General features: G+C 36.6%; 2 long non-coding RNA genes across 2 annotated transcripts in view; both read left to right on the top strand.

The window, feature by feature from the left end:
- Window positions 1-12,400, top strand: part of LOC145722664 (uncharacterized) — a 365,883-nt gene that overhangs the window by 22,249 nt on the left and 331,234 nt on the right. The window lies entirely within an intron of this gene.
- LOC145722663 (uncharacterized) lies at window positions 8,051-12,206 on the top strand. Its single transcript, XR_014147099.1, has 2 exons — window positions 8,051-8,218; window positions 8,788-12,206. It is a non-coding gene; the product is annotated as an uncharacterized LOC145722663 (long non-coding RNA).

The raw sequence follows: 12,400 nt of genomic DNA, 5'->3' as shown, positions 1-12,400 counted from the left end.
CATTCTTATTATGAGGCCATAATAGCATAGCTAAAGTTGGTAACATTTAGTCGATAAGCTTTTCTTTAGTCGCCCAGCTGTTCCAGGATTTCTCCTTTTTCCTATCTGAAGTATTCTGTCCTTCTAAATCTTCTCATATACCAGATGTGCTTCAACTCAAATGCTTCAAATGAAAACATATATCCAAGAAATCAGAGATGTAGACTGAAGAATACGTAAGTTAAGAGTCCAAAAATTATCCTCAGAGAAGATCTTTATTTTATAATAATTACAAGTACAGTGGAAATCCAGGTAACAACTATTAGCATTATTATTGTATTTCCCATCACTTAATGCTTGTTATGTGCCTACTAAACATTAAATATTTCAGCAGCTCAAAGTAGCAGGTACTATTATTTTCTTTTTACAAATGAAGAAGCTAAAGATTTCAAGTGACTCATCCAAGCTCACACAGTAAAGTGGAGAAATCTATGTGGTTCTTAAATTATTTCTTTCTGCATGAATGTGTGTGTTTGTGTGTGGTGGGGGTGGGGGTAAAATATGTGTATTTCTTACAGAAGTTACCATAAAGAAACTGTTTGGTCTACATGCAAGGCTAACTCAATTCACTGAACTTACACTTCCATCATTTTTTTTCTACTCTAATTTTGTAGTACATTTTCTATGTAACCTTTGGTTTTTAACATCCTGTTTGCATTAGAGCAACTTTGTTTTAATTGCATGAATGTGCTAAATGTTTTCCCAAATATTACAATAATAAATACATAGTAGGGAGGTATGCCAGCATTTAGAAAGTATCTGCCGACCAAGAACAATAAATCAAGGCATCAAATACAGAACTTAAGAGATTTTGAGTTTAAGATCATTAGTTTGCTTTGTCTATATTGGAGGTGAACACAAAATCATTACAGCTTCCTCATCACAATTCTATGTGAGATGAGTAAGTGAGACACTCCATTTCTTTAAAAATAATACTATGTCAAAGTCAGAAAACTTTGCTACCCAAACTGACACTAATTGGCATCCTTGTTAGCACTCCGAAAAGAGAGGTCAAAACTGGAGGTTCATAGAAACTGAATTGCCCCTTCTTATAAGTGGTTCCTCTGGTTTGAAGAGCAGAGATGTGGAAACCTTAGAAAAAGTCTGACATGTACCTTTATTATAAGAAAAACAAGAGACGTTAATGTTGATCTGTGTGTATTGATTGACATCTTAGTTGAGCATTATATAGGAGGAAACTTATGGACAGTTGTCTAAAATAATTTAAAAAGTGAGATAATAGTAATTCATTTCCACCATTTCTTAAGGTTTTGAGGCTATAGGTGGATATGTATAGAATTTCAGAGAGGTGTGGAGGGACAGTACATGTACCTTATGTTATATAACACCCTGGTAGGGTCAGGGGCAGCATTACATTAATATTTCTACAACAAAATATAGGAATATGCACACCAACTGCAATAAAGAAAGGCTATAAATATCCTCATGTCACTTCAGATCAAAGTTTGCCATGGAAAAAATGAGCTCACGTGAGGTTTTTGTTTTAAAATTTTCTCTTATACAAGATTTTGGAACGTCTGAATTGTCAATATGGTATTGTAGGTTTGTACGAGATCTGAGGTTATTTGGCTTGAAGGAAAAAATATTGAAAATTAACTTAAATAAGGGCTTTATTTTTTAATTTATATTTTCAACAAATATTTATCAAGCACCTACTACATGTCGCTTACTATAACAGGTGACACAGTGATGAACGAGACAAATGTGGTCTTACATTTGAATGGTGTTTTGTGACCAGCTTTCTTCATCTCCAGTGAAATCAGAAAAGGAAGCAAACATTTTAATTGTACCTCATAGAAATTAAGTAAAATAAAGAAAAATACTTCTCATTTCTATGGTTATTTAATACAGGAAGAGGTTATCCAGGAAGCTTATGGAATCCACTGTTCTCTGGAAATCTTGAAAGATGAATCATCTGTTTTGGATGATTTGGAGACAACAGAATTAACAGTGTAGCTTCTTAAAGCCTCTTGTTAACCAATACTCTGTAATTCAATATTAATTTTCTGAGCTCTTCCCTGATTAATTCTTATAATTTAATAATTTTTCACAATACCAGAGTCTATATGTTTGTAGAAATAATTATTTTGCACACACGCACATACACACAAATCTAAATAGCCATGAGTAAAGATTTGATGCACATAAATCAATAAAAACCCAATTAAATTTTGGTTATCTAAAGTGACTAAAAATAAATATAAACTAGTCCATGAGAAAGCCAATATATTCATTCTGATGTTTCTCATTTTCAATTAGGAATTTTATGAAAAATGGAAATAAATAATCATGGTCATTTGAAGCACAATACCAAGGACTTTGTTGTTAGTATTTTATATCCACAGTGACTCAGGAAGCCAAAAATATAAGCACCTACACCACTGTTGCTTATATGGAAAAGACATTTTCTATTTTGCATCCTTCTTCTACAAATATCATTGCCCTCTCACTAAGATTTTCAGAGACTCAATATATACCATTTATTAAGTATTAGTATATGTAATAATGATTCTAAATTTTTCTAGTTTATTTCTCCTTTTACATTCATTAATGATCATTTTGTGTAGCCATGCACACACAAATGATTAAACCAAACAGGTTATTGAGTAGCTATTTTTCACACATAACACTTTCACAAACATATTTATATATACCTTCATTTGATGAACAAATAAAAATTGGATTTTATTTGCTGAGATTTAATAACCAAAGCTGAAATTCTACCATCATGCAGCCCCTCGCTAGGGCAGGCTGGGATACCCATCTTTCCAAAATCTACCTAAAGATTTTAGGATAGAGTTATTCTTGTACAAAAAATAATGATAGCTACTCCTAGAACAAAACAGAACTTTTTTGGAATGGGTCATGTTCAAGGCTATTTCATTAAAAAAGATTTTCCCAGGAGCATCTGGGTGGCTCAGTCCGTTAAGTGTCTGACTCTTTGTTTTAGCTTAGGTCATGGTCTCAGGGTCATGAGATTGAGCCCTACTTTGGGCTCTGCACTAAGCAAAGAATCTGCTTGAGATTCTCTCTCTCCCATCCCCTCTGCCCCTCCCCTCGCTCACACTCTCTCGTGCCCTCTCTTTCTCAAATAAACAAATTTCTCGTGCCCTCTCTCAAATAAATAAACAAATAAATAAAACAAATTTCCCATATTAATGGAAATTGAAGCATTCTTTAGAATATGTTGCACCAGCATGGGAGAAATTTGAGATTGTTTACATTTCCACTGAGGCATATATTCTGGACCACCTGGAAAAATTCTCTAAAATTCCATTAGGCCATCAATCTAACCCTTCTCATGGGTAGGTGAGAGATACAACCAGCAGGACAAAAAGTTTGATTTGTTCTTTTCTATCAGTCACAAAAGCTAAGAAAGGAGGAAAGCAGTGCTTATTCATTAAATAAACCCAATGAAACCAGATGTGATTAAAGCAGGTGATTGATGTGTTAAGTGTAGTTTAACCAACAGCTAGACATTGGTCTTCAGCCACCAAGAAGGTACACTCTTTTCGTATTGTGTTGCCTTAGATTGCATATAATCTTGGCCTTGCTGGATATGTACTAGGTGTTGTCCTGCTGATCAGTATTGATACAAAACATGGCAGATGAAACTCAATCCTAGATCCTTCATGGATGCTGATGATTAAAAAAATCCAAGTATTCATAAGGAAACAATGAAAGAGGACCTTCCCAAACAAATATTGAAGATTGCAAGGCCAACCTATTTAATCCTGAATCCCCTAAAAATGTTTCCTCCAACTGGCTTGTATGGGTGGGCTCGGGGTTGAAAAAGAGTCATATTGAAAGACTGTGTAATTTTGTATTGATAAAAGGTGCTTCTTGTGAGACTGTCAAAAAATACCTGTCTTTGAGACTGGCTTGGGGGTGCCTTGTTGGCTCAGTCAGTAGAGCATGTGACTCTTGATCTCAGGGTCATGAGTTCAAGCCCCATGATGGGCATAGAGCTTACTTAAAAGAGTAAATAAAATATATTTTTAAAAATCAATTTAAAAAATAAAAAGACTGGATTAAGGTACTGGGCTGCCTGTCTCTCTGGCTCCTATGCCACACAAAGATAAAAAGGTGACATCTGCCTGATTTTTTATTGTTTCAAATTATACCAGTATTTGTTAACCCAAAGGTCCACAACAACAAAAAATGGGAAAAGGATCCTGAATGATAAAACAGATTTATCCTTCTCTGAAAGCTCATCTTACATAAGAAATGGGGCATTAATAATACTTCCATCATAGGGTTGTTGTTACAAATAAATGAACTAATGCAATGTAGAAAATTCAGTGCAGAGCTCAGGGAAAGCTCAATACATTTAACCATCATCATTATTTTAAGAATTGCGTAGTATGCTGGTTTGCACGTGTGTAATGCAGTCCTCTTTTAAGTGCCACTTTCCTAAGTGATGCTTGTGCATTAAGAGTACTATCCTGCATTAGAAAGAACCCCAGACTGAACATAGGTAAATTTCTATTGTGGTTCCTGTGTTGCCAAGGACTGGACTTTTTTATATGACCTGGTACAAGTCACTTCATCATGACAGAATTCAGTTTCCTTGTCTGTGATATGTGTTGGTCTCAGTAATTCTAAATTGCCTTCTTGACCTAGTTCATTTAATTCCTATGACTAAAATATATATTATGTTATTTATGCAGTCATAAACAAAAGTGAGTAAATGTATTCATCCCTCTGGCTTTCTCAATAAGAAGATTTGAACAAATACAGTTTCCATGTTTTCCACATCTGTCCACACTTTTTAAAAAATGCTTAGCTATCATGTCTTTACACAATGTCAAAGTTGCTAGCAACAGCACCTACAATCCTCTGATAAGATTAAATATGTACCTTTAGTACTACAGAAGTTGAATACCACCTGACTTTGAATATATGAAATGTATAGTCAATTCTATTTTTTATTATTTAAGCACCTCCCTTAAATTAGTGCATTGTTATATTACCTAAGAATAGATTGAGATTATCCACAGTATTTGACTCTTAATAAACCTTAAAAGATCTGAATATATACTGCTGGTTGCCTAAAAGCTGTCCCTCTTTTCTTCTTTGCTAAAAGAATACTGCTTTCATTCAGGTATTACTGACCACGTATTTCAGAAAAGACAAGTTCCCAAGGGCTGTGTCTTGATTAGTCTACACTATTGCCCTTTCAAGTGATTGGTTTAGAAAAAAGCATGTGACTGACTCAGTTCTGGGAAATGAGACATGAGAAAAAGTCTGCAGGAAGGCTTGTGGGAAAGGTTTCTTTGTTCTTAAAAAAGAGACAAGAGGGGAAATGTCTTTTTACCACTTCTGGCTGTTATCATCTCTGTGTAATGTCTGGAACTGTAGGAGCTGTTTTGTGACCAAAAGGTGAGCCAGCCTAAGAAGCTGCAGAGTGAAAAATGGAAAAATCTGGATCCTTCATGATTTTATTGAGTCGCTGAATTAATCACACTGGAATTTAATCAACTTTAGACTTCTTGTTTTGTGAGATTGTAAATGTCCTTATTGCTTAGGTCACTTTAAGTTGGGCTTCGTGTTACATCTGAAACATCATATATGGCACATAATATATTACTCAGAAGAGCTAGCTGCAGTAACAAACATCCAAGATTTCAGTGGCTTAAGCCAATAGAAATTCGTTTCTTGCTCACCTTACGGTCAAGTTGGAGTCAGCACAGGTCTGTGCTCCATGCAGCCATCCATAGACCAGTGTGGTTCCACCTCATTTATATGCAGGCACATAATGGGGACAAAAGAGGTAATGAGGAAACAAAGAGACACACACATTCCAATACCTGGACCTCTGTCATGTAACCCCACCTAATCAATTGGGAAATGTAGTCAATCCATGTGTCAGGAGGAAGAAGAAAGAGGTTTGGCATACACATAGTATTATCTCTAATTTTTCTTTAACAATTATGATATAACTGTTTTTTTAAAAAATCAGTATTTGCTTAATGATGTGGGGCAGTAAGCACAAAAATCATCTGCTATACCATCTACTCGACTAAAAAGTGCTCTACCTTAAGAGTATCTTGCTTTGATGGGGCACATGGCTGGCTCAGTTAGGGGAGCATGCGACTCTTGATCTCAGGGTCATGAGTTCAAGCCCCACATTGGGCAGTAGAGCTTACTTAAAAATAGTATTATGCTTTGAAAGATAAATTTTTCCCCTTATATATAGTCCACAAAGAATCCTTTTTCCTACTCCAATAAAATTAGGGATATCCTGTCTACATACTGGAAAGAGATACAAAATAGATGGGATTAATATGTAGTATCTTCCCAAAGATCAAGTTTATTTTTGAATGGAAAAAAGTCTGTTCAATCAGACTGAGTATTTGATACAGTAGATTATAAAAAAGGGTGACTTTCAAAATTTGGTTTAGAATGCAAAAGTGAATGTTATGTTTATTAAGTGAATCTTAGCCATTGGAACTTACTTTCTCTAGATGGTTTGTCAAAACCTAAAAAGTATCTTTAATATCACTTTTGATTTGTTTTATTTTTAATGTTTCTTTACTACACTATGAAGATTAAAGATCAAGAGGAATTGTTGAATAAGCTGTGGTTTCTTCTGTACATCTTTAGAGATGTGTGTGTGTGTGTGAGTGTGTGTGTGTGTCTGTGTTTGGATATTCTCAGCAGCCTCATTCTACATACCATATTTTAGAAATAAAGTTTTTGGGGCAATAGAGCAGTACACAGATCAATCACAAACACTATCCTGTTGTGGTCTGTAGCCAGTATCTGATACTTATGGGAAAAACAGGGAGAAAAGATAACACTGAACCACCCGTGGGGGATTTTTCATGTCTGGTGGGTGACAGAGAAAGTGAAGCAAAACCAATCCCATTACCACTAGTTATGCTTCAACCACTCCAATTTCATTCATTTTGCTTTTATTTCTGATGTGCAGAAACCGTTTGATAAATTCCCTTCTGGGGACAGGCCAGTCTTGGAAGAATGTACATTAAAAAGTTATGAAGAGTACATAATTTATTAAACCCAACTCATTATTGGAAACTGTTAGCATACAATTCATTTAATAGGAATCACTGGTGAAGAAAATGACTGTTGTTTTGATCTGATCGCATAAGCAATGGCATAATTTTCCTTGTCTGTGGTGATTTACTTAATCTTGAACAACATGACTACTCAAAGTCTGCTTGCTGCTGGGAAACAGACACGTATGTTATGTTATTTATTAATAGCAATGGCTTTACATTTTTATTATGTTCTGTAACAAATAGACTCTCCAAGTTTTCAGCAAAATGATTGAATAATTGAATAGAGTAGCTGTATCCCTGAGTACACAGTGGACAAGAATAAGAAACGGTTTTACTGACAAACACCAAGGCCTAGGAGCCTGTCATCCATTAACAAGTTTCACTCAGGAAGACAACTGATCAATCAAAAAAGCTTTCCTGTCTGCCTACTATGCACCAGAGAAAGCCTTTACATTGTCAAGTGAAAACATAAAACATCAAAGGGCTAAGGAGACAAGATATATACATTAAAATATCTAGGCTAGAGATATAAGGAAGCGTGTCCCCAAACTCTAGATGATCATGTACTAGAAGAGGTTAGGGGAGGCGAGAGCTCAGTGCTGTCAGATGGCCAGGGGTAATCTTTATAGTCTCATCTCTGGCCCTAGGGAGATTTTCTTCATGTAATTTTGAACATTATTTTGCAAGCCGAATGTTACAGACCTATGGCAGGATAATTTCAAGTTATATATTAAAATATATTTAGGGGCGCCTGGGTGGCTCAGTCATTAAGCGTCTGCCTTCGGCTCAGGTCATGATCCCGGGGTCCTGGGATCGAGCCCCGCATCGGGCTCCCTGCTCCGCGGGAAGCCTGCTTCTCCCTCTCCCACTCCCCCTGCTTGCATTCCCTCTCTCGCTGTGTCTCTCTCTGTCAAATAAATAAATAAAATCTTTTAAATAAATAAATAAATAAATAAATAAAATAAATAAAATAAATAAAATAAAATATATTTAGCTATTTCCCTATTAAAGAGCATTTACTTTATTTCCAGTGTTTCCCACTACAGAGATACCATAATAATCAGTCTTGAAATATTTTTGCTCTTTTTTTTCTGTAGCATACATTTCCAGAAGTGGAATTGCCAGGTCAAAAGGTGTATGTATTTTTTTATTCTTACTATGCTGTCAAGAAGCCACTCAAGCTCACTTTTCCCATGGCAAGTTCAGGAAGTACCATTTTGCCCATCACTGCCCAAGCTGGTGCTATCACTCTTTTTCAGTTTTACCACCGCAGTAATCTCTCATTGTGACTTTCATTCTTACTTTCCAAAACTCTCAGTGGGTTTGGTATCAGACTTCTCCCTATCTCTGCTGCTCCCCCTGCTTGTTGCTCTCTCTCTCTGACAAATAGATAAATAAAATCTTTAAAAAATAATGATAGTATTAATGACTCACTTGGGGTAGCTGGGTCAGCTGAACAAATGTGAATATATAGCGATTTCACAGTCTCCCAAAATAAACATAGAAGTCCCTGAGGGTAACTCTTCTCAGAACTAGTGTAGTGTCCGTTTAATGCTCTGCTTTTGTTGGGCATTGTAGCCTCTCAGCCATGGTGCCACTACTACCCTCTGACACCCCTGCATTTTTCACATGTCATTGCCTCTCGGGTGACCACAGCAGCTGAAATACAACTGCTTCAACCCTGCACACTCCATTTTTCCAGGCATGACTGCTGTTTATCTCCTGTCTGCTGAAATCATCTCCTGACCGATGCTTTCAAGATCGAATATCAGAACCTTCACCATCTTCTTCCAGACAGCACCTCTCCTGTAAGGCTCCACCACCGAAGCTCCAGACAACAGAAAATGCCAAAGCTGCACAATGGCCCTGATAGAGGAAAACAATACTTCTCTTTGTTTTTGGTGTTTGGGATTGGTATGGGTCCCAAACAGCTGCTGTCTGTCATAGTAGGTATGTTAGTTATTAAAACCCTCTCTCTTTCAGGAACTCAGGACGAGGGCTGGAGGGTGGGGGCAGATTGTTACAATGCCCTCACTATAGACCCTGAGACCTTTCTCCGGCTGTGTTTGGCAAGTCCAGGATGCACTGGAAGGTCGCCCACCTTGACTTGTCTTAAAGGACCACTGACTCTAAATGGTTCTGAATTGACAAAGTGCAGGGACATACCGAGCTCCAGGTTCTGAGGAGGGGTGGGAGGTCCAGAGAGGGTTAGAGTGTGTTCCACATCCAAGCCAGTGAAACTTGCAGTATAGCAGTCCCTGTGGCAGTCTTTAAAGGACCCCAAAGCGCTTGCCAAAAAATTAAGTTAGCTTTGAACATCTGTCTGCCCAGAACACTCCAATGCCAGGTCATGTTAGAATCAACTCGTGAGTAGAGATGTCTTCTGCATGTTAGTTCTCCTCACTCACCCTCCATAGTCCCAAACTGGAAGGATCAGAAATTGAGCCAATGAGTAAGGAGGCGGGGAGGAAGAGCACAAGGCTCAGGAATTATGAAAGATGCTGACAATACACCTTACCCACAATGGACATCAAGCCTGAAGCAGGCTCAGACCAGGAGAAAGGAGATTTAACTTTCAATGCACTTATAAACATCTTAGATCTGACAGTGAGATTCTGTGATTGAAATTGCCAGAGAATTGTTTTAACTATCAGAGAGGGACCAGAAAAGTCACAGGACTTGCACTGGTGAAAAAGGACTACCCCTAAAGAGCAACTTAGATGGAGCGATTGATAGAAAGAATAATGTTTTTTCCTGGAAACCAACTTATCTTGTTCTTTCATTTCATTGTAATGGTTAGTGCATTTCTACTGTATGCCAAGCACTTTCTTAGCTAAGAAGATTACTAAAAATATATTGATAAACAATTTTTAAAATAACTCTGTGAGATGAACACTATCATTACCAACCCTGTTTTATAGATAAGGACATTTAGGTACAAAGAGTTAAGATAATTTGTCAAAGATCACTCAGCTAGTGAGTGGCAGAGCTGGGATACATTGTCCCCTATAGGAATAAGTAAAAACAGAAACATCATAGGCTATGAAGAAATTCTGAATTTCAAAGGGTGTAATCTTTACTTCTGTAAAGATTATGAGTTGCTTTTCTTTGAAATAAACTACAAGAACAACAAAAAAATTTAGATAATCTCCTTTATGTTTACACAGAGGCACTGAACATTTAAATCCAGAACAAATTACCAGTAAAATGGAAAGTTATGAAAAAGAATAACTGCACACATTTTATTCATTTCTAAATTATGATCTGTGATTTTACATAATAATGAAGTGTAAGGCATATTAGATACTACAAAAAATCAAAGATGTTGAAAAATGTGAGAAATTCTTCTAAAACAGAGAAAAGGATTAAAATGAGAAGAAAACAAGCTATATGGAAAACAAATTGGCAAAGTTTAATCAAAGTACATGAGAATACATGGAGGAAAATCAATAATTAAAGAATGGGAAAGTTTCTTCATCTAATAAAACGTCATTCTGAAATCTGAGAGTAACTGCTATATTTCAGGAAATCAATAAAAAGAAAGCAATATCAAAATATAGCTAGTGGAATTGTCACAGTTAAAAGGTAAAGAAATAATCCTACAGCCATCTAGAGAAAAAAATAATAATGTGCACAGAAATAAGATACAATTGGCCCAGATTGCTCTGCAACACTAAATGCCAGGGGCCTGTGAGACAATATTTACCAAACTTTGAAGAAGTTATCCATGAATTCTATTTCCAGGAAGACTCTCAATTCTTGTGTGAAGGCAGCAGAAAGATATTGGATATGCAAGCGTGCAGATAACATTTCCCAGATGTATTTCCTAACCATATGAATTGAAGACAATCTGAAGGACAAGAATAAAAATCCAGGAATGAGAATGTCATGCCTAAAAAGGAGTGGCAGTGAGCACTGACAAGCAGTTCACCATATTGACATACTTACTAATGCAATAGAAACTTATTTGAACTCAGCTACTTAACAAGAACCTCCATTCCCATGTAAATCATACTTTCTCTCAGTGTCTGTTTCTGTTTTCTAGGGCTGCCATAACAAAATACCACAGTCTGAATGGCTTAACCAACAGAAATTTATTTTGTCACACTTCTGGGCGGGGGGGGGGGCTGGAAATTCAAGATCAAGTTGCTGGCAGAGTTGGTTTCTCGTGAAGCCTCCCTTCTTGGCTTGAAGACAGCTGCCCATGTACCTGAACAACTAGCGTCTCTTCCTCTTTTTTTTTTTTTTAAAGTAGTCTCTACACCCAACGTGGGGCTTGAACTCACAACTCCAAGGTCAGTAGTCGCCCACTCTACCAACTGAACCAGCCAAGTGCCGCATCTCTTCCTCTTCTTTTAATGACACCAGCCCTGTTGGATTAGCCATCCCCCCCCATGATCTCATTTAACTTTAATTACCTTTTTGACAGAGCGTGTCTCCAAATACAGTCACATTAAGCATTACAGCTTCAATTTTAGGGAGATACAATTCACTATTCAGTGGTGTTCATAGTTAACAGGCTAATCTCAATCCACTGTAGGAAACCTGCTAACTCCAAATGCTTATTGGTAGGGTTTACTCCTAGGGCAACAGGCCACCTCTAATTTTGCTTCCACATTTAAATTACCAAAATCCACCATTTAAATTGACCAACCATGAGTCAGCTATGATAATTTCCAAATCTTTTTATCTAGTTTTGGTTGCTTATTAAGTAATTTATTCAGATATTATACAGATCAATGAAATAGGAGTTTGAAAAGTTCAGAGTCATTATATGTAAGACCAGTTATAATGTTTGGAAAGGAAGTCATATAACAAAATTGATTTTAAATTAATTAGTCATTTATAGCTGAGGCAACTATAGAAGAATGAGAGTAAAACTTATAAACACCCGGAAGGATTCTACCCATGATTACCTCATAAGTGTCCAAGTTCTCACTCCGCTTGAATGAAACAGAAACAGAAAATTATTGATTATGTTTTAAGACTGTGGCATAAGAAATACAAAATGAACTGCAATTAGTAGAAATGTATTAAAAAAGATGTCTCAGCTCTCTACCTAAATATAAATGAATAAAGTACATGTAAGTGCTTTAAGTTAAAATAAAATGTTTAATTGTGTGTGTATTATTTTAATAGAAGAGCCAATTTTTTTGGTTACTCAAGCAATTATGGATCATGCCATATAAAAAAGACTCTTCTGTATTCATTTAAGTAACAGTACAGGGGCACATGGGTGGCTCAGTCAGTTGAGCGTCTGACTTCAGCTCAGGTCATGATCTCGGGGTCCTGGGATCGAGCCCTGCCTCAGGCTC

The sequence above is a fragment of the Leptonychotes weddellii genome, chromosome 7 (genome assembly GCF_054177405.1).
Source record: "Leptonychotes weddellii isolate Sample4059 chromosome 7, ASM5417740v2, whole genome shotgun sequence".
Lineage (NCBI taxonomy): Eukaryota > Metazoa > Chordata > Mammalia > Carnivora > Phocidae > Leptonychotes > Leptonychotes weddellii.
Note: the sequence above shows the minus strand (reverse complement) of the source record. Positions and strands in the feature narration are given on the sequence as shown.